Raw genomic sequence first — 21,621 nt, forward strand, 5'->3', positions numbered from 1 at the left:
CCCTTTTCTCACGCTCCCTCTCTCCCGTTCCCTTTAAAGCCCTGTGAAGATGCCATGCTTTAAACTTGAACTACAATGATGAACCTTGCTATAACCTACAATAATATTTGCACTGGCGCATTTGTTCCTGTGAATCACTTCCTTTGGTACTTCAGAGACATGAAGTAGTGATGATTTGCTGATTTGTTCCTGGTACTAGAGGGAATATAGAAGAGCAACCAGAATGATAAAGAGCCAGAGAGACTTAGTTTCGAGGAAAACACGAAAAACCAGATGATGTTATTTATTGGTTGAGTGATCCAAGAAGACTCTGGAAACCACTTATAAGATTTGGACCAGTAACTTTAGAGAAAGAAGAAGGGGGTGCGTGTTTAGTATTGGGCTGTGAAAACTCACTGAGAAAATATCATAGAATGCATCATTTGAGACACCAGAAACAAGTGATGAAGGCATACATTTCAATTTTTTCTTCCCTGGATTTAGCTTAAATTGCAAATGGATGTATTCAGTTACAAGAGAGCTGGGTTCAGCTGGAAAGCATGGCAGTTAGCTCTCTGCGTCCCGCCCTTAAACTTATAGATTTCTGGGCCCCCTCCAGCTCCATCAAGTGAAAATTTATAGAGGATACCTCAGAGGACCTGCTTCACAACAAGCACAGTAGGTGATTCCCAGATACTCAAAACTCAGAAACCACTGGTTATGGTAATTGTTGTTGTTCAGTTGCTCAGTCATGTCTGACTGTTTGCAACCCCATGGACTGCAGCACACCAGGCTTCCCTGTCCTTCACCATCTCCCAGAGCTTGCTCAAACTCATGTCCATTGAGTTGGTGACACGATACAACCATCTTGTCCTCTGTCGTCCCCTTCGCCTCCTGCTTTCAATCTTGCCCAGCATCAGGGTCTTTTCCAATGAGTCCCTTCTTTGTATCAGGTGGCCAAAATATTGGAACTTCAACTTCAGCATCAGTCCTTCTAATGAATATTCAGGATTGATTTCCTTTAGGATTGACCAGTTTGATCTCTTTGCTGTCCAAGGGACTCTCAAGAGTCTTCTCCAATGCCACAGCTCAAAAGCATCAATTCTGTGCTCAGCCTTCTTCACGGTCCGACTCTCACATCCATATATGACTACTGGAGAAACCATAGCTTTGACTATAAGGATTTTTCTTGGTGAAATAATGTCTCTGGTTTTTAATATGCTGTCTAGGTTGGTCATAGCTTTTCTGGCAAGGAGCAAGCATGTTTTAATTTCATGGCTGTAGTAACCATCTGCAATGATTTTAGAGCCCCCAAAAATAAAGTCTGTCACTGTTTCCATTGTTTCCCTATGTATTTGCCATGAAGTGATGGAAGCCAATGCCATGATCTTGGTTTTTGAATGTTGAGTTTTAAACCAACTTTTTCACTCTCCTCTTTCACTTTCATCAAGAGGCTCTTTAGTTCTTCTTCGCTTTCTACCATAAGGGTGGTGTCATCTGCATATCTGAGGTTATTGATATTTATCTTGATTCCAGCTTGTGCTCCATCCAGCTGGGCATTTTGCACGATATACTCTGCATGTAAGTTAAATAAGCAGGGTGACAATATACAACTTTGACATACTCCTTTCCCAATTTTGAACCAGTCTGTTGTTCCATGTCCGGTTCTAACTGTTGTTTGTTGACCTGCATACAGGTTTTTCAGGAGGCAGATAAGGTGGTCTGATATTCTCAGTTCTTGAAGAATGTTCCACAGTTTGTTGTGATCCACACAGTCAAAGGTTTTAGCATGATCAAAGAAGCAGAAATAGATGTTTCTCTGGAACTCTTTTGCTTTTTCTATGATCCAGTAGATGTTGGTAATTTTATCTCTGGTTCCTCTTCCTCTTCTAAATCTAGCTTCAATATCTGGAAGTTCTTGGTTCATGTACTGTTGAAGCCTTGCTTGGAGAATTTTGAGCATTACTTTGCTAGCATGTAAGATGAGTGCAATTGTGCAGTAGTTGGAGCATCCTTTGTCATTGCCTTTCTTTGGGATTAGAATGAAAACTGACATTTTCCAGTCCTGTGGCCACTGCTGAGTTCTCCAAATTTGCTGGCATATTCAGTGCAGCACTTTCACAGCATCATCTTTTAGGATTAGAAATAGCTCAACTGGAATTCCATCACCTCCACTAGCTTTGTTCATAATGATGCTTCCTAAGACCCACTTGACTTCACATTCCAGGGTGTCTGGCTTTAGGTGAGTGATCACACCATCATGGTAATCTGGGTCATGAAGATCTTTTTTGTATGTTTCTTCTGTGTATTCTTGCCACCTCTTCTTAATATCTTCTGCTTCTGTTAGGTTCATAAAATTTCTGTGCTTTATTGAGCCCATCTTTGCATGAAATGTTCCGTTGGTATCTCTGATTTTCTTGAAGAGATCTCTAGTCCTTCCCATTCTGTTGTTTTCCTCTATTTCTTTGCAGTGTTTAGTTAGGAAGGTTTTCTTACCTCTTCTTGCTATTCTTTGGAATTCTGCATTCAGATGGATGTATCTTTCCTTTTCTTCTTTGCCTTTTGCGTTGCATAGATCACTTCAGTTTATGGTAATAGCTAACACTTATTTGTGTAGCAGTGTTTACTGTTTTAAATCTTCAACCATTTTATTCCTCAAGAATTATCATGGAACCCCAAGAATTAGGTATTATTAGTGATACAGTTTTACAGATAAAGGAAACTGAAGTTCAAAGAGGGTCAGTAACTTGTCCAGCTGATACCACTAAGGAGCATCAGAGCCAGGGTTGCCCTCGCCTGCAGTCTGGCTTCTCATTTCAGGCTCTTCACCATACCAGGGGGCCTCCTCTGAGTACAGTTAAAATTGAAATCCTGTCAGCCTCATAGGATGGAACAGCCAGGGGAAGAGGTTTACACTCCCTTTTTTATTAAAGGTGAATTCACATGTCACATTTTCTTTTTGTTTGTAAACAGAACAGAATGAACGGTTTAAGGTCCTGGGTGTGCACGTGAAATATGTGAGGGCACCTATAACTGGAAAATGCTGATTTATTTTCTGACAACTTGATCATGGAATTTATGTCTTTTTGTTTCAGCAGTTAATGTCTAGGAGAGATTTGATTTTGAAAAGCAGCTCCTTCATTTGAAATAGTGAAAAACCTTTATGAGAATTTTTGTTGCTTTTCAAAACACTAGGTTGAGATTGCCTGCCTGCAAGAGAACTTCAGTTCAAGGCTTAAGAGACTAGACCTCAAAGAAGTTTCCAAGTTGGCATTCTTTAAATGGTAACTCGTATTTTAAAAATTTTTAGTGTTTTTTTTTGGGGGGGGGGGGGAGTGGGGTTTTTTGGTGTCATGTTACTAAGGGGGATTCTTCTTCCAACTGTTATGTCCATATTTTTCAACTCATACTATTTAACATAGAATAATCATATTTATAATGATGAACCAAGGCACTCTAAGAGCTTGGATTGTTAACTACCTTATCACAAAAGAAGATTCTGCCCAAAGGAAGCTTACATGCTAGTGGTGGAAGACAAAGAATAAATGCTTATAAGAGCATATTGGCCTACTACTCCAGACCATGGAGAAAATAAATATTGTAGAAAAACACTGAACACAAGAGCATACAGAGTGAGTTTCTTAAAATGAACGAATATATAAGTTAACATTGGAAAACATAGCATTGGGATAACATTGACAGTTTGATGCTCACTGGAGAACGTCCACTCTAGTGCCTCTTTCCTAGTCTCTTATATCAAGTTTCCCAGGACATATCTACCTGGCATCCTGTTTGAACATTCCTGATTCCTGACCTGAGCTGTTTTCTCCCCCTCAGCCTGGGCATGTTATCTAGTCATCCACATGAAGGAATTGAAATGCAACTCAGTCTATTTATATCCCTTTCCCGTCAATGGGAGTGAGACTTTCCTGTTGGTTGGGAGCCTTAGAAATCCCCCAGGGAAATATGAACACATCATATTCTTCCTGTGTGTTAATGTGAATTTACCACTAGCCCAGGGAACCATGTATTTACATGCACAGTTCCTGTTTAAGGAGGGTAACTATCTGAAGTGTTTACAGTGTACAGGCCCCTTGGAAATGTTCTCCAAGTGATTTTAAATAAATAGAAGTGAGTTGCTGAATCATGTCATTTATTCTGGTTATCTCCCCAGGGAATGCTGAACTGATGTTATGTTGAAAACTCTTTTCACACAAGGAGAAAGTTTTTTGGGAGCCTTAGTGAAGAGGGGAGGTGGGAAGGAAAGGGATGAAGAGGGCAGACCAAGGCAGGGCCTTCCAAGACCTGGAATCAAAATTTAGTGACTGTAGGAACATCAGGATGATGTAGGACATTCAAATGAAGAGACATTCAAAGTGTTTCAAACAGAGTTTCTTAACTTGTGCCCAAAGGGAGGTAATCTTTGAATTCCTTGAAAATACAGGCAAAATGTTGTTCATGTGAGTACTTGTGCATTTCTCTGGGGAGAATATTGTTAGCTTTCATTGCACGTGTTAGTTACTCAGTCGTGTCCAACTCTTTATGACCCCATGGACTATACCTCTCCAGGCTCCCCAAGGCAATACCCCTTCAAGCTCCTTCAGGCTTCTCAAGGCAAGAATACTGCAGTGAGTAGTCATTCCTTTCTCCAGAGGATCTTTCTGATCCAGGGATCATACCTGGGTCTTCTGCATTGAAGGCAGATTCTTTACCATCTGAACCAGGGAAGCTCCCAAAGGGATCTATAAGAAACAGCTTGGTCTTCAGTCATCCCCAGGAGAGCAGTTGCTTTTGTATTCCTTGGCACAAGTCTCTCTTCCAGGGTACAGTCTTTTTGTTTTTTTAAACCTGAGCTATTTTTCAAAGAAGAATGAAAGAGAAAGATGTACTGTATCTCAAGCACCAGGCTCCTGAGAATGTGAAGAAGATAACACATGTCTGTTTTTCCCTTTCTCTTCATACACAGTTCCCATGATTTTTCAGCCCATGTGCCCAAGACCTTCTCAGAAACCAACACCCTCACCCTCTGGCATCTGTGAGCTCACTGTGCCCTTCTTTCTTGGGCTGTTTTCCAAGGAGGTAAGCAGAAGTTTACATGGAGCAGAGGATATTTGCATTCATATTTGCCGCTGTCTGGAAGACTGTTTGTAAGAGGTTGCTATCAAAATTATTTCAAGGAAAAAAAATTATTTTCCTACTACCTGGCATATTTTTTAGTGAGAAATGAACACTAAGCCAAATAGAGTTGGAGACTCATAAAACTGAGAAACAGTCTTTTCCAGCTTCCAGCTCAATACAATAGTTATTCATCCGTTCAATAAACTTTCATTTAGAGCCTACTCTGTGTTAAGTGTGGAGGATACAATGATGACAAGATAAACTATGAAAAATCTGCCCGTTATCTATTAAAAGAAACAGTTAAGGAGTTTTAAAAGCTGGTTACATACTTTAATGGGGGTCTGTTCAAGGTGATGTGGGACCTGAGATAGTTTCCTCTTTAGGTAGTATTTCAGGTGTACTGTCATCAGGCTTTTATATGGACATTTTTGGTACTACAAACACCTATCCCCCGGTTTAAGCATCAATTCTTTCTTTGACTGAAATGAAATTGCTTCCTGGATACCAAAACATTGAGTATAAATACCCAAAGGGTCAATCTGGTATATAATCAAGCTAAGTGTTGGATGTATTCTTTCAATTCAGGGCAGCTTACATAAAGAAGTGAAAGTGTTAGTCACTCAATTGTGTCCAACTTTTTGCAACCCTATGGACTGTAATCTGCCAGGCTCGTCTGTCCATGGGATTCTCCAGGCAAGAATACTGCAGTGGGTTGCCATGCCCTTCTCCAAGGGATCTTCCCAACCCAGGGATCGAAGCCAGGTCTCCCACATTACAGGCAGATTCTTGACCATTTGAGCTACCCAGCACATGAAAATACTTTCCTCTTTCAAAGAAAGTATATTTTCTATTTTTCATCTCGAGACATTTTCCATCATTGAGAGAAGCAGCCATTTTTGTCATTTCAATTTTTCATGTTTAATAATACAGTCCCCACCATACCAGTTCTGCTATTTCGAGAGACCAGAAATAATTTTTTTAATTTAAAATATGACTTCTAGATGTTGGCTTATTAAACATTTTCAGTTCAGTTCAGTTCAGCCACTCAGTCGTGTCCAACTCTTTGCAACTCCATGGACTGCAGCACACCAGGCTTCCCTGTCCATCTCCAACTCCCAGAGTTTACTCAAAACTCATGTTCATTGAGTCGGTGATGCCATCCAACCATCTCATCCTCTGTCATCCCCTTCTCCCACCTTCGATCTTTCCTAGCATCAGGGTCTTTTCAAATGAGTCAGTTCTTCACATCAGGTAGCCAAAGTATTGGAGTTTCAGCTTTAGCATCAGTCCTTCCAATGAATATTCAGGACTGATTTCCTTTAGGATGGACTGGTTGGATCTCCTCGCTGTCCAAGGGACTCTCAAGAGTCTTCTCCAACACTACATTTCAAAACCATCAGTTCTTCAGTTCTCAGCTTTCTTTATAGTCCAACTCTCACATCCATACATGACTACTGGAAAAACCATAGCCTTAATTAGATGGACCTTTGTGGCCAAAGTAATGTCCCTGCTTTTTAATACGCCATCTATGTTGGTCATAACTTTTCTTCCAAGGAGTAAGTGTCTTTTAATTTCATGGCTGCAGTCACCATCTGCAGTGATTTTGGAGCAAAATAAAGTCAGCCACTTTTTCCACTGTTTCCCCATCTATTTGCCATGAAGTGGTGGGATCAGATGCCATGATCTTAGTTTTCTGAATGTTGAGCTTTAAGCCAACTTTTTCACTCTCCTCTTTCACTTTCATCAAGATGCTCTTTAGTTCTTGGCTTTCTGCTGTAAGAGTGATGTCATCTGCATATCTAAGGTTATTGATATTTCTCCCAGCAATCTTGATTCCAGCTTGTGCTTCATCCAGTCCAACATTTCTCATGATGTACTCTGCATAGAAGTTAAATAAGCAGGGTGACACTATACAGCCTTGACACACTCCTTTTCCTATTTGGAACCAGTCTGTTGTTCCATGTCCAGTTCTAACTGTTGCTTCCTGACCTCCATACAGGTTTCTCAAGAGGTAGATCAGGTGGTCTGATATTCCCATGTCTTTAAGAATTTTCCACAGTTTGTTGTGATCCATGCAGTCAGAGGTTTTGGCATAGTCAATAAAGCAAAAATAGATGTTTTTCTGGAACTCTTTTGCTTTTTTGATAATCCAACAGATGTTGGCAATTTGATCTCTGGTTCCTCTGCCTTTTCTAAAACCAGCTTGAACATCTGGAAGTTCATGGTTCATGTACCCTTGAAACTTGGCTTGGAAAATTTTGAGCATTACTTTGCTAGTGTATGCAACTGTGCAGTAGTTTGAGAACTCTTTGGCATTGCCTTTCTTTGGGGTTGGAATGAAAACTGATGTTTTCCAGTCCTGTGGCCACTGCTGAGTTTTCCAAATTTGCTGACATACTGAGTGCAGCGCTTTCACAGCATCATCTTTTAAGATTTGAAATAGCTCAACTAGAATTCCACCACCTCCACCAGCTTTGTTCATAATGATGCTTCCTAAGGCCCACTTAAGTTCACATTCCAGGATGACTGGCTCTAGGTTAGTGATCATGCCATTGTGATTATCTGGGTCGTGAAGATCTTTTTTGTATAGTTCTTCTGTGTATTCTATTACACAGAATTACAATTAATTACAGCTAATCAAAATAAGTTCACAGACTAGACCTGCCCCTCGAGCAGCCTATTTGCCACATCTGAATAAATCATGATCTTAATAGCGCTAAAGAAGGAACTTCTCCATTGAGAGCTACTCAAACAAATATACTCTTTCAGTGTTTCACGCATTCATTCACGCATTCTTCTGGGCTTCCCAGGTGGCGCTAGTGGAAAAGAACCCGCCTGCCAGTGCAGGAGGCATGAAAGACACGAGTTTGATCCCTGGATCTGGAAGATTCCCTGGATGAGGGTACGGACAACTCACTCCAGTATTCTTGCCTGGAGAATTTCATGGACAGAGAAACCTGGTGGGCTACAGTCCGTAGGGTGGCAGAGTCAGACATGACTGAATCAACTTAGCACTCACACTCATGCATTTTTACATTCAAGTATGAAACTTAGTTACTCTGTCTTTGTGATCTCATAGACTGTAGCCCGCCAGGCTCTTCTGTCCATGGAATTCTCCAGGCAAGAATACTGGAGTGGGTTAGCCATTCCCTTCTCCACCATCCATGTATGCTTTCTGATATTATTGAGTGCATACTATAAGCCAAGCATTGTGCTATTAGCGGAAAATATGATATAGACCCCTGCCCCTCCAAATTTGCTCTTTTGTCTATCTTTCATCTCTATGCTGAGCCTTTTACAGAAAACTCAAGCCTTTGAAAGTACATGCTTCTCTTTATCAACACCTGATTTTAAGTGAATGGCCTAATTGGTGAGGAAGACTTAGCCTGAAGAAGTATAAAACAATGTCAGTTTGGCCACCCTGAGGGAAATGAGCCTGAATGTTTTTCACTGAGGATGGGAATTTGTCATGTCCTTCTCTCCAGGGTCTCTCAGATTCTTTAAGGCAACCCACCACATACAGACCCTCCTGACAGGGAATGTGGAAGATCTAGTTGTACTTTCCTATTAGTCAAGTCTACTGCCCTTTGGATATATATACCCAGGAGTGGAACTGCTGGGTCATATGGTAGTTTTCTTTCCATCATTTTTAGTTTCCTTCATCAGTATCTTATAGCTTTCAGAATATAGGTCTTTCACCTTCATTTACTCCTAAACATTTTATTCTTTTTGATGAAATTTAAAACAATAATTTTTTCTTGCCTTCTCTTCTGATAGTTTGTTATTAATGTACAGAAAAGCCACAGATTTCTCTATATTAATCTGGTATCCTGAAAATTTACTGAACTTTTTATTAGTTCTAATATATTTTGGTGGAGACTTAAGGGCTTTCTGTATGTAATATCATGTCATCAGCAAATAGCCACAGTTTTATTTCTTCTCTTCCAATTTGGATGCTTTTTATTACTTTTTCTTGTCTGGTTACTAAGGTTAGGACTTGAGTATGATGTTAACTGTGGGTTTGTTGTCAATGGCCTTTATTGTATTGAGATATATTCTCTCTATAACAACTTTGATGAGAACTTTTTATCATAAATTTGAAATTTGTCAAATGTTTTTTCTGAGTCTATTGAAATGACCATGTGGTTTTAATCCTTCCTTTTGTTAATGTAGACTATCATATTGCTTGATTTGTGAATATTAAACCATCCTTACATCCCTGAAATTAATTCCTCTTGATCATGGTATATGATCAATTTTCTATGTCATTGAATTCTGTTTACTAATATTTTGTTGATGACTTTTGCATCTATATACATCAGAGATAGTGATCTGTAATTTTAACTTTTTTTCTAGTATCTTTGGTTTTGGTATCAGGGTAATGGTGGCCTCATGGAATAAAGTTAGGAGCATTTCCTCCTCTTTGATTTTTTGGAATATTTGAGAAGGATAAGTATTACTCTTCCTTATGTTTGGTAGAATTCTCTGGCAAAGCTGTCCAGTCCTTGAGTTTTGTTTCCTGGGAGTTTTTTAATTACTGATTCAATTTCATTACTAGTGATGGCTCTGTTCAGATTACCCGTTTAGTCCTGATTTAGTCTTGGAAGATTGTGTGTTTCTAGAAATTTATCCATTTCTTCTAGGTTGTCCTATTTGTTGATATATAACTGTTCATAGTATTCTTTTAAAAGTTTTTGTATGACTTTGATATTAGTTGTAATTTTTCCTCTTTTATCTCTTATTTTGTTTATTTGGGTCCTTTTTTTTTTTTTTTTCTTGATGAACCTATAGTTTTTTGATGGCCAATAGTTTATCAGATTCATTTAACCTTTCAAAAAAAAAAACAGCTCTTGGTTTCATTTGATCTTTTCCATTGTTTTTGTTTGTTCACTTGTTTCTATTTTATTTTTGCTCTGATCTTTATTATTTCCTTCCTTCTGATTTTGGGCTTTGTTTGTTCTTCACTTTCTACTTCCTTTATATGGTAGGTTAGGTTGTTTGTTTGAGATTTTTCTTATTTCTTGAGGTAGGCCTGTATCAGTATAAACTACTGTTTTATAACTGCCTTTACTGTGTCTCACAGACTGGGGAAAGTTGTGTTTTTATTTTCATTTGTCTCAAGATATTTTCAGATTTCCTCTTTTATTTCTTCTTTTACCCATTGGGTTTTTCAGTAGTGTCTCCTTTAGTGTACGTGTATTCGTGTTTTGTCCATTTTTCTTCCTGTAATTAATTTTTAGTTTAATATCATTATGGTCAGAACAAATGCTTGATATAATTTCTATCCTCTGAAATTTCTTATGATTTGTTTTATGGTGATGTGATCTATCCTGGAGAGTGTTCCATGTGCACTTGAAAAGAATGTGTATTCTTCTGTTTTCAGTGGAATGTTATAGGTATCTATTAAGTCCAATTAGTCTAATATGTGACTTTTCAAAGATCACTGTTTCCTTATTGATTGACTATTTTTGGTCTGGATGATTTTTCCAATAATGAAAGTGGGGTGTTAAAGTCCCCTACAATTAATTGTATTATTGTCAGTTTCTCCCTTTAGTCTGTTAAATATTTACAATATATATAAGTGCTTCTATGTTAGGTATATACATTTATGTTAACCAACATTATAGCCTCTTCTCAAGTTGATCCCTTTATAATTTTGTAATGCATTTCTTTGTCTTTTGTTATAGATGTGTTTTAAAACCTACTTTGTCTGATATGATTATTGCTACCTCCACATTTTTTGTCATCTCCATTTGCATGAAATATCTTTTTCCACCCCCTTGCTTTCTATATATATGTGTCTTTATCTCCAAAGTGAATCCCTTATAAACATCATATATATCTATAGATGGGTCTTATTTTTTTGTTTTTTAATTTATTTTTAATTGAATGATATTTGCTTTATAGTAATGTGTTGGTTTCTGCCAAATGTTAACATGAATCAGCCATAGGTATACCTATGTCCCCTCCCACCTTCCTCCCCATGCCACCCCTCTAGCTTGCTGCAGATCCCATGGGTCTTGTTTAGTAATCCCATCAGTGACCCAATGTCTTTTGTTTGTTTTGTTTTGTTTTTCATTTATTTTTATTAAATGGAGCCTAATTACTTTACAATATTGTAGTGGTTTTTGCCATACATTGACATGAATCAGCCATGGATTTACATGTGTTCCCCATCCCGATCCCCCCTCCCACCTCCCTCTCCACCCAATCCCTCTGGGTCTTCCCAGTGCACCAGGCCCGAGCACTCATCTCATGCATCCAACCTGGGCTGGTGATCTGTTTCACCATAGATAATATACATGTTTCGATGCTCTTCTCTTGAAACATCCCACCCTCGCCTTCTCCCACAGAGTCCAAAAGTCTGTTCTATACATCTGAGTCTCTTTTTCTGTTTTGCTTGTAGGGTTATCATTGCCATCTTTCTAAATTCCATATATATGTGTTAGTATACTGTAATGGTCTTTATCTTTCTGGCTTACTTCGCTCTGTATAATGGGCTCCAGTTTCATCCATCTCATTAGAACTGATTCAAATGAATTCTTTTTAATGGCTGAGTAATATTCCATGGTGTATATGTACCACAGCTTCCTCATCCATTCCTCTGCTGATGGGCATCTAGGTTGCTTCCATGTCCTGGCTGTTATAAACAGTGCTGCGGTGAACATTGGGGTGCACGTGTCTCTTTCAGATCTGGTTTCCTCGGGGTGTATGCCCAGAAGTGGGATTGCTGGGTCATATGGCAGTTTTATTTCCAGTTTTTTAAGAAATCTCCACACTGTTTTCCATAGCAGCTATACTAATTTGCATTCCCACCAACAGTGTAAGAGAGTTCCCTTTTCGCCACATCCTCTCCAGCATTTATTGCTTGTAGACTTTTGGATAGCAGCCATCCTGACTGGCATGTAATGGTACCTCATTGTGGTTTTGATTTGCATTTCTCTGATAATGAGTGATGTTGAGCATCTTTTCATGTGTTTGTTAGCCATCTGTATGTCTTCCTTAGAGAAATGTCTGTTGAGTTCTTTGGCCCTTTTTTTATTGGGTCATTTATTTTTCTGGACTTGAGCTGGAGGAGTTGCTTGTATATTTTTGAGATTAATCCTTTGTCTGTTGCTTCGTTTGCTATTATTTTCTCCCAATCTGAGCGCTGTCTTTTCACCTTGCTTATAGTTTCCTTTGTTGTGCAAAAGCTTTTAAGTTTCATTAGGTCCCATTTGTTTATTTTTGCTTTTCTTTCTAAAATTCTGGGATGTGGGTCATAGAGGATCCTGCTGTGATTTATGTCGGAGAGTGTTTTGCCTATGTTCTCCTCTAGGAGTTTTATAGTTCCTGGTCTTATGTTTAGATCTTTAATCCATTTTATTTTTGTGTATGGTGTTAGAAAGTGTTCTAGTTTCATTCTTTTACAGGTGGTTGACCAGTTTTCCCAGCACCACTTGTTAAAGAGGTTGTCTTTTTTCCATTGTATATCCTTGCCTCCTTTGTCGAAGATAAGGTGACCATAGGTTCGTGGATTTATCTCTGGGCTTTCTATTCTGTTCTATTGATCTATATTTCTGTACTTGTGCCAGTACCATACTGTCTTGATGACTGTGGCTTTGTAGTAGAGTCTGAAGTCAGGCAGGTTGATTCCTCCAGTTCCATTCTTCTTTCTCAAGATTATTTTGGCTATTCGAGGTTTTTGTGAAATTATTTGTTCTACTTCTGTGAAAAATACCGTTGGTAGCTTGATAGGGTTTGCATTGAATCTATAGATTGCTTTGGGTAGAATAGCCATTTTGACAATATTGATTCTTCCAATCCATGAACACGGTATATTTCTCCATCTGTTTGTGTCCTCTTTGATTTCTTTCATCAGTGATTTATAGTTTTCTATGTATATGTCTTTTGTTTCCTTAGGTAGATATACTCCTAAGTATTTTATTCTTTTTGTTGCAATGGTGAATGGTATTGTTTTCTTAATTTCTCTTTCTGTTTTCTCATTGTTGTTGTATAGGAATGCAAGGGATTTCTGTGTGTTAAGTTTATATCCTGCAACTTTACTATATTCATTGATTAGCTCTAGTAATTTTCTGGTAGAGTCTTTAGGGTTTTCTATGTAGAGGATCATGTCATCTGCAAACAGAGAGAGTTTCACTTCTTCTTTTCTTATCTGGATTCCTTTTACTTCTTTTTCTGCCCTGATTGCTGTGGCCAACACTTCCAAAACTATGTTGAATAGTAGTGGTGAGAGTGGGCACCCTTGTCTTGTTCCTGATTTCAGGGGAAATGCTTTCAATTTTTCACCATTGAAGGTAATGCTTGCTGTGGGTTTGTCATATATAGCTTTTATTATGTTGAGGTATGTTCCTTCAATTCCTGCTTTCTGGAGTTTTAATCATAAATGGGTGTTGAATTTTGTCAAAGGCTTTTTCTGCATCTATTGAGATAATCCTATGGTTTTTATCTTTCAGTTCGTTAATGTGGTGTATTACACTGATTGATTTGCGGATATTAAAGAATCCTTGCATTCCTGGGATAAAGCCCACTTGGTCATGGTGTATGATTTTTTTAATATGTTGTTGGATTCTGTTTGCTAGAATTTTGCTAAGGATTTTTTAATCTATGTTCATCAGTGATATTGGCCTATAGTTTTCTTTTTTTGTGGCATCTTTGTCTGGTTTTGGAATTAGGGTGATGGTGGCCTCATAGAATGAGTTTGGAAGTTTACCTTCTTCTGCAATTTTCTGGAAGAGTTTGAGTAAGATAGGTGTTAGCTCTTCTCTAAATTTTTGGTAGAATTCAGCTGTGAAGCCATCTGGTCCTGGGCTTTTGTTTGCTGGAAGATTTCTGATTGCAGTTTCGATTTCCTTGCTTGTGATGGGTTTGTTAAGATCTTCTATTTTTTCCTGGTTCAGTTTTGGAAAGTTATACTTCTCTAAGAACTTGTCCATTTCTTCCAAGTTTTCCATTTTATTGGCATAGAGCTGCTGGTAGTAGTCTCTTATGATCCTTTGTATTTCAGTGTTGTCTGTTGTGATCTCTCCATTTTCGTTTCTCATTTTGTTAATTTGGTTCTTCTCCCTTTGTTTCTTAATGAGTCTTGCTAATGGTTTGTCAATTTTGTTTATTTTTTCAAAAAACCAGCTTTTAGCTTTGTTGATTTTTGCTATGGTCTCTTTAGTTTCTTTTGCATTTATTTCTGCCCTAATTTTTAAGGTTTCTTTCCTTCTACTAACCCTGGGGTTCTTCATTTCTTCCTTCTCTAGTTGCTTTAGGTGTAGAGTTAGGTTATTTATTTGACTTTTTTCTTGTTTCTTGAGGTAGGCCTGTAATGCTATGAATCTTCCCCTTAGCACTGCTTTTACAGTGTCCCATAGGTTTTGGGTTGTTGTGTTTTCATTTTCATTCATTTCTATGCATATTTTGATTTCTTTTTTAATTTCTTCTATGATTTGTTGGTTATTCAGAAGCGTGTTGTTTAGCCTCCATATGTTTGAATTTTTAATTATTTTTTTCCTGTAATTGAGATCTAATCTTACTGCACTGTGGTCAGAAAAGATGACTGGAATGATTTCAATCTTTTTGAATTTACCAAGACTAGATTTATGGCCCAGGATGTGATCTATTCTGGAGAAGGTTCCGTGTGCACTTGAGAAAAAGGTGAAGTTGATTGTTTTGGGGTGAAACGTCCTATAGATGTCAATTAGGTCTAGCTGGTCCATTGTGTCCGTTAAAGTTTGTGTTTCCTTGTTCATTTTCTGTTTAGTTGATCTATCCATACTTGTGAGTGGTGTGTTAAAGTCTCCCACTATTATTGTGTTACTATTAATTTCCTCTTTCATACTTGTTAGCATTTGCCTTACATATTGCAGTGCTCCTATGTTGGGTGCATATATATTTATAATTGTTATATCTTCTTCTTGGATTGATCCTTTGATCATTATGTATTGTCCTTCTTTGTCTCTTTTCACAGCCTTTATTTGAAAGTCTATTTTATCTGATATGAGTATTGCGACTCCTGCTTTCTTTTGGTCTCCGTTTGTGTGAAGTATTTTTTTCCAGCCCTTCACTTTTAGTCTGTATGTGTCCCTTGTTTTGAGGTGGGTCTCTTGTAGACAGCATATATAGGGGTCTTGCTTTTGTATCCATTCAGCCAGCCTTTGTCTTTTGGTTGGGGCATTCAACCCATTTACATTTAAGGTAATTATTGATAGGTGTGGTCCCACTGCCATTTACTTTGTTGTTTGGAGTTCACGTTTATATGACCTTTCTGTTTCCTGTCTAAAGAATATCCTTTAGCATTTATTGAAGAGCTGGTTTGGTGGTGCTGAATTCTCTCAGCTTTTGCTTGTCTGTAAAGCTTTTGAGTTCTCCTTCATATCTGAATGAGATCCTTGCTGGGTACAGTAATCTAGGTTGTAGGTTATTCTCTTTCATTACTCTTAAGTATGTCCTGCCATTCCCTTCTGGCCTGAAGGGTTTCTATTGATAGATCAGCTGTTATCCTTGTGGGAATCCCTTTGTGTGTTATTTGTTGTTTCTCCCTTGCTGCTTTTAATATCTGTTCTTTGTGTTTGATCTTTGTTAATTAGATTAATATGTGTCTTGGGGTGTTTCGCCTTGGGTTTATCCTGTTTGGGACTCTCTGGGTTTCTTGAACTTGGTGGCTATTTCCTTCCCCATTTTAGGGAAGTTTTCAGCTATTATCTCCTCGAGTAACTTCTCATGACCTTTCTTTTTGTCTTCTTCTTCTGGGACTCCTATGATTCGAATGTTGGGGTGTTTCACATTTTCCCAGAGGTCCCTGAGGTTGTCCTCATTTCTTTTGATTCTTTTTTCTTTTTTCCTCTCTGCTTCATTTATTTCCACCATTTTATCTTCTACCTCACTTATCCTATCTTCTGTCTCCATTATTCTACTCATGGTTCCCTCCAGAGTGTTTTTGATCTCATTTATTGCATTATTCATTTTTAATTGACTCTTTTTTATTTCTTCTAGGTCCTTGCTAAACATTTCTTGCATCTTCTCAATCTTTGTCTCCAGGCTATTTATTTGTAACTCCATTTCGTTTTCAAGATTTTGGATCATTTTTATTATCACTATTCTAAATTCTTTTTCAGGTAGATTCCCTATCTCCTCCTCTTTTGTTTGACTTGGTGGTCATTTTTCATGTTCCTTTACCTGTTGGGTATTTCTCTGCCTTTTCATCTTGTTTAGATTGCTGTGTCTGGAGTGGGCTTTCTGTATTCTTGTGGTCTGTGGTTCCTTTTTATTGTGGAGGTTTCACCCAGTGGGTGGGGTTAGACAATTGGTTTGTCAAGGTTTCCTGGTTAGGGATGCTTGTGTCAGTGTTCTGGTGCGTGGAATTGGATTTCTTCTCTCTGGAGTGCAATGGAGTGTCCAGTAATGAGTTTTGCAATGGGTCTATGTGTTAGGTGTGACTTTGGGCAGCCTGTATGTTGACACTCAGGTCTATGTTCCTGCGTTGCTAAAGAATTTGCGTGGTATGTCTTGTTCTGGAGCTTATTGGCTCTTGGGTGGTGGTTGGTTTTGGTGTAGGTATGGAGGCTTTTGGATGGTCTCTTATTACTTAATGTTCCTTGTAGTCAGGAGTTTTCTGGTTTTCTCAGGATTTGGGCTTAAGTCTCCTGCCTCTGGATTTCAGTTTTATTCTTCCAGTAGTTCAAGACTTCTCCAACTATACAGCACTGATAATAAAACTTCTAGGTTGATGGTGAAAAGATTCTCCACCATGAGGAACAACCAGAGAGGTTCACAGAGCTACATAAAGAATAGGAGAGGAAGGAAGGAGATAGAGGTGAGCAGGAGGAGAAAAGGGGGGACTCGAGAGGAGAGAGACAGATCCATGCAGTTATCTGTTCCCAAAGTGTTCTCTGTAGCCGAGACACCCACAGAGATTCACAGAATTGGATTGGGAAGAGAAGGGGAAAGGAGGAAATAGAGGTGTTCTGAGGTACAAAACAGAGAGTCAAAAGTGGGAGAGAGTAATCAACACACTCCTGAGTAGAAATGGGAACTGAATATTGGATTCTTAAATGTCCAAAATTTATATCACATACTGAAAAACAAAGATTAAAAATCCAGCATAGAGGTTAGACTCTTTGAAATACAATATTTAAAAACTAAAACACAAAAAATTTAGAAATATATATGAAGTTCGGTTTAAAAATAGGGTTTCTCTCTTTTTTTTTTTGCAAGGTTATAGTGAAATGAAAATGAAAATTAAGGAATAATAGAGGAGTATTAGAGGACTTTAAAATGAAATAGGAGAGAAAAACAAGAAAAAGAAAAAAAAATTTTTTTTCCCTGATTAAAAAAAATCATAAAAATATATGAAAATGAAAGTTGAGGAGTAATGGGGGAGTAATAGGGAATTTTAAAAGAAAATAAAAGAGAAAAAATTTTAAAAAAGGAAAGAAAAAAAATTTTTTAATTAAAAAAGAAATATATATATATATCTAGGAATTTCTCTGGAGCTGTTGCGGTCAGTGTGGGTTTTGTTCAATTTCAGATAGCTCCTCTTTCAAGCTTGCACTTCTCAATATCTATAGGCCCCTTCCGGTGTAGTCGGTGTTACCTTCAGGGATTTTAATCTGTTGCACCGGTCCTTTCTGAAGTAGATCCCTTTATTTGGCTTCTGTTTGCCGTCTCTTCAGTGTCTAATTTCCGCCCTGATACAGGTGGGTGGAGGTGATCTCTTATTTAGGTTCGCTAGTTCAGTTCAGTCCTGCTATGGAGAGGGCAGGGCACTGTAGGCAGATATCACTGCCTGTGGATAGCACTCACCGTGTTCCGGCCACACTGGGTTTGCCCCGAATAGGGGCGTCTGTGCTTTCCCCGTCTACATTGCTCAGGCTCCCGGGTGCTCTATATGGAGTGGGCCCTGCGTTGCGTGCGGTTCCAGTTTTCGGGTACGCAAGCGCGGATTTGGTTGCGCCTGCGTTTTGTGCCTTTCCTGGCCTGAGTGGCTCAGGCAGCCAGGGACTTGACAGGTGCACTTTCCCCAGGTGCGGTGCGCGCTTTCTCCTCCGCGGCCCCAGCCTCAATTTCCGCGCGTGCCGGTCGGGTGCCTGCGGCTTGTGTTTGTTCTCAGGAGCGGGCCTCTAGCCTCGACCCTCCCAGCGGCAAATGTCGACTATCCAGAATCTCAGGAAGTCTTTAGATGGAAACTGGAGACCTGTCTGCAGTGTGGGAGGGGGTGCCTTGTCTGGGGCAGAGTTTGCCCCTTTCCCCTCCCCCCTGCCTCCTACCTCCGGCGGGGATGGGCCGGCTCTTCTCTGGAGTTTCTCAGTCCCTTTGTTTTGCGAATGGCCGGCAGTGTGTTTGGACGGTTAATTTTCTCCCTTGCTATCCCACAGTTTAAAAGAGCTCCCTCCAATTGCTCTCAGGGCCTTCAGTCCCGGTCCTTACCCTAAGCAATGCCACCCGCTCCTCTCCGTTCTGCCCCCAATTGTTGGTGGTGGGTGCGGGCGTCTGGGGTACTTTTCTGCTGGGAGTTGCTTTTAGGCACGTAATCTGTGGGCCTTATTTAATTTTTCCTCCCAGTTAGGTTGCCCTCCGAGATTCAAAAAGTTCCCCCAGACCCGCCAGTGTGAGGGTTTCCTGGTGATTGGAAACTTCCTCTATTAAGACTCCCTTCCCGGGGCAGATCTCCGTGCCTAGCTCTTTTGTCTCTCTTTTTATCTTTTATATTTTGTCCTACCTCCCTTCGAAGACAATGGGTTGCTTTTCTGGGCGTCTGATGTCCTCTGCTAGTGATCAGAAGTTGTTTTGTGAAATTTGCTCAGCGTTCAATTGTTCTTTCGATGAATTTGTAGGGGAGAAAGTGGTCTCCCCGTCCTATTCCTCCGCCATCTTGGCTCCTCCTCTACCCAATGTCTTTTGATTAGAGCATTTAGCTAATTGACATTTAAAGTGATTATAGATATGCACTTCTTGCCACTTTGTTACTTGTTTCCTTGTTGTTTTTGATGTCATTATTTTTCATCTCCAAATTTAGTCCTTAACTGTTTATTGCAATTATAACTGATTTTTACAATTTTAGACTTTTAATCATCATCTTATTTAAGTGGCTGATCCACACCACTTACTAAATGCTTGCCATTACTAATGGAATTTTTTCCTCCTATAAATTCTTACTTCTTCTTGTATCCTATTCTTTTTCATTTAAAGAAGATCATTTACTACTTCTTTTAAGACTTATTTAGTGGTGATAAATTATTTTAGTTTTTGCCTGTCTGAGAATCTCTTTTTCTGTCCTTGAATTCTGAATTCAATAATATTGAGGGTTAAGATATTCTAGGTCATAGGTTTCTTATCCTTTCAGCACTTGAAATACATCATGCTACTCTTCTGGCCTGCAAGTCTCCTGCAGAAAAATCATCTGATACCCTTTGGGGGTTACCTTGTATGTGACTCTTTGTTTTTCTCTTGCTGTCCATAGAATTCTTTCCTTATCTTTAATTTTGCCATTTTAATTATGACATGTCTTCATGTGGGTCTCCTTGGCTTTATCTTATTTGGGATTCTTTGTTCTTCCTGTACCTGGAAATCTGCTTCTTCCTCCAACTTTGTGAATTTTTCAGCCATAGTTTCATCAAATACATGTTTTTACTCTTTTCTATCTCTCTTTTCCATCTGGGGCCCCTATAATGCAAATGTTAGAATACTGATGTCCCAAATGTCCCTTAAGCTGGTCTCATTTTTTGTTTTTCTTTTTACTATTCTGATTGGGTGATTTCCATTATCCTATCTTTTCAATCACATGTGTTCTTCTGTATCACCTATTCTGCTGTTAACTCCTTCTAGTGTGTTTTTTATTTCAGGTATTGTATTCTTCAGCTCTGGCTGATAGTTTTTATATTCTCTAGTTCCTTATTAAATTTTGATTGTATTTGTTTATTCCTTCCCTAAATTCAATTACTATTCTTACTACTAATGCTTTGAACTCTTTATATGGTAAATTATTTATCTCTGTTTCATTAGGTGTTTTTTTTCAGGATTTTTTTTACTTGTTCTTTCATTTGAAACATATTTCTCATTTTTACTTTCTCTGTCTCTGTGAAATTAGGTGAAACAGTTTCCTGTCCCAGTCTTGAAGGGGTGTCCTTCTGTAGGAGAGTTTCTATGCAGTCTGCATGTGCCCAATGCCTTTGGCGGGCAAGCTGGTTGGATCTGATATGAGCAAAGGTTCCATCTTGCCCCAGGTGTACTAGCAGCTATCACCTTGGTGAGAAGAGGGGCTGGAGATGGAGAGGATAGAGCCAGAGCCAGGTGTGAACTGGGGCTTCTCCTATCCTCAGGGCCATCACTACCCTATCAGGACAAGGTTGGTTCCCAAGGTTCTGGAGCAAAAACCCTGAGATCTGGCCTGAGCTGGTTCTATTTCCTCTAAGTATATGCTCTTCTCACTCCTGGCAATGACACTGTCACCCCAGAGGGGAGCAGTGCTGGAGCAAGAGGGGCCAGAATGGGGGTTCAATGTGGGCTGGAATGTACACTGGGATGGTTCTGACATGTCAAACAGGGTTCCAGACCACTCTGGATTTGCTGCTGCCAAGGCTTCCCTGGTGACTCAGACGGTAAAGACTCTGCCTACAATGTAGGAAACCCGGGTTTGATCCCTGGGTTGGGAAAATCCCCTAAAGAAGGAAGTGGCAATCCACTCCAGTATTCTTGCCTGGAAAATCTCATGGACAGAGGAGCCCGGCAGGCTACAGCACATGGAGTCTCAAAGAGCTGGACACAACTGAGTGGCTAACACTTTTGTTCACTTTCATGAGTGCCAGTAGCGTCCACCCTGACCCAGTTCAGGTACAGTGCTAAGTCTAAGCCTCCTCTTTTCTCCTCAAGTGTTCACACTCCTTGGCAAGGGCAGCCTTCTTCTGAGTGGGAAGCTGCTCAGGAACTAGAGTGACCTGGCATATGTGGGACAGTTGTGAAAAACTGGCTGGTAGTTTCCTGGGAGTAAGCAAGTGCATGTGTGATCTTCAGAAGTAACGTCTCAGTTTCTTACAGCCCTCCTATAAATCCTACTGGTTTTCAGACCAGCTAAGGGGATTCTTCTCAGTTTCACACCCCATGCTGCAGTAACCAATATATGGCTCAAACCCCACTCCCCAGGGATGCTCTCTGAGCCCATGTAACCCCCTCCTCTTCTGAATCCCCTCCTAGGGGTGTGGAACCCAACATTATCACTTCTCCTCCCTACTGTACACTGTCTGGATCTTTTTTGTCATCCTTGATTGCATAAGAGTCTCTCTGCCAGTCACCAATTTCTTTTCAGTGAGAATTCCAAATATAGGTGCATTTTTGATGGGTTTGTGGTTGAAGGTGAGCTCAGCATCCCCCTACTCTGCCATCTTGATCTCCAATCCTTGGAAAAACCTATTTTGACAGGCATAAACCATCTATTTCTAAGCAGTAAATGTGATTTTACACTGTCTTATGGCTCTTGAGCTCATATATACCTGTGACAAATCTGTTTTCAAGAATCGTGGACTTGCTTTTATAAAGTAT

General features: G+C 39.4%; 1 long non-coding RNA gene across 1 annotated transcript in view; it reads left to right on the forward strand.

Moving 5' to 3' along the window:
- LOC139030688 (uncharacterized) overlaps window positions 1-21,621 on the forward strand; it is a 137,777-nt gene that overhangs the window by 66,755 nt on the left and 49,401 nt on the right. Inside the window, exons 2-3 of the long non-coding RNA XR_011483097.1 lie at window positions 3,175-3,263; window positions 4,946-5,058. This is a non-coding gene — a long non-coding RNA (uncharacterized lncRNA). The remainder of the gene's footprint in view (window positions 1-3,174; window positions 3,264-4,945; window positions 5,059-21,621) is intronic.

This window comes from Odocoileus virginianus, chromosome 23 (assembly GCF_023699985.2).
Source record: "Odocoileus virginianus isolate 20LAN1187 ecotype Illinois chromosome 23, Ovbor_1.2, whole genome shotgun sequence".
NCBI lineage: Eukaryota > Metazoa > Chordata > Mammalia > Artiodactyla > Cervidae > Odocoileus > Odocoileus virginianus.